At 36.9% G+C, this 1,091-nt stretch overlaps 1 long non-coding RNA gene across 1 annotated transcript; it reads right to left on the bottom strand.

The window, feature by feature from the left end:
• Window positions 1-39: 39 nt before the first annotated feature.
• On the bottom strand, window positions 40-594 carry LOC104774384. Its single transcript, XR_765330.2, has 3 exons — window positions 451-594; window positions 188-235; window positions 40-89 (listed from the first exon to the last, which is right to left on the bottom strand). It is a non-coding gene; the product is annotated as an uncharacterized LOC104774384 (long non-coding RNA).
• Between the last annotated feature and the right edge of the window lie 497 nt (window positions 595-1,091).

Below are 1,091 nucleotides of genomic sequence, written 5' to 3'. Positions count from 1 at the left end.
TTTACAGCACCTGTCTTGGAAGAGGTCGATTTCGGAGCACTTCCGTTCCCTTTTTCATGGGCTTTCATAAACCACTTCCTAATATCCGACTGCAAATTCAAGTACAATAGATGCTATCTTTATCAGTCCTACATACTTCATACCTCTAAAACTAGTACCAAAGAAAGAAAACGAAACTTCAACTCACCATTTGCCCGTCTCGAGACTTCGACTACAAAAAACAAAGAGTACAATGCTGCAGCAAAACCACAAAAATTAGAAGTTGGGATAAACGAAGACTCGTAATCGGATGAACTTGAAAGCATGCGTAAACCCTAGTAACAATCGGGATCAACAGAATCCAGCAATATATATTTTATCGAGGCAAGAGGCTTCTGAATTTTCTTAGGGTTATGACAATTTCACAAAATCTAAAAAGAGAAGGATAGAACAAGAGAAACAAAACCGAACCCTTGCTTATCCTCCGGCGATTTTTCCGGTTACAAGCAAGATTTAGGCGAAGAAGATGAAGAAGAAACGGTCGCCGTGTCTACTCCTAATGGCAGCACACCTCTATTGTAAAAAGAGAAGTTTTCTGGAGAAAAGCTTTTTTAATTGAATCCCTCGTTTTCTCGAAAACTTGTGATAAATACTTTAAAGTTCTTAAAAAACATATTTAACCCAAAAATTATACCTGATACCGGTAAGCACAGATTTAACCTAACCGGTGAACCGGTGCAAAGCAGAACGAACCAGTTACTCGTCTTGGTTAATTTTAATTTGGTATCGCAATTTAGAGAAATCGCAGTTTCTGATTTCTGTTAGCTGAGTTTTACGTAATACGGAAGAGTAATGAGTCTGATTGAAAAATTTAATGTCATCTACGATGTTACCATTTCGGTTCGGACTGAGATTAACACTTTAATTTATCGGTTCGTAATAACTTTTGGGATTTATTGATTTGTTTCTTTGTTTGTGCTAAGTGATTGCCTTTGATTTTAAATACACACCTACTGTTTTGGGAATTTGTTAAATCTAGAAACCCAGTGAAGTGGTTTACGTATAGGTAAAGCAATCAGAGGTCATAGACAGCAACAAAGTTCATCAACACA

The sequence above is a fragment of the Camelina sativa genome, unplaced genomic scaffold (assembly GCF_000633955.1).
Source record: "Camelina sativa cultivar DH55 unplaced genomic scaffold, Cs unpScaffold02649, whole genome shotgun sequence".
NCBI classification, from domain to species: Eukaryota; Viridiplantae; Streptophyta; class Magnoliopsida; order Brassicales; family Brassicaceae; genus Camelina; species Camelina sativa.
Note: the sequence above shows the minus strand (reverse complement) of the source record. Positions and strands in the feature narration are given on the sequence as shown.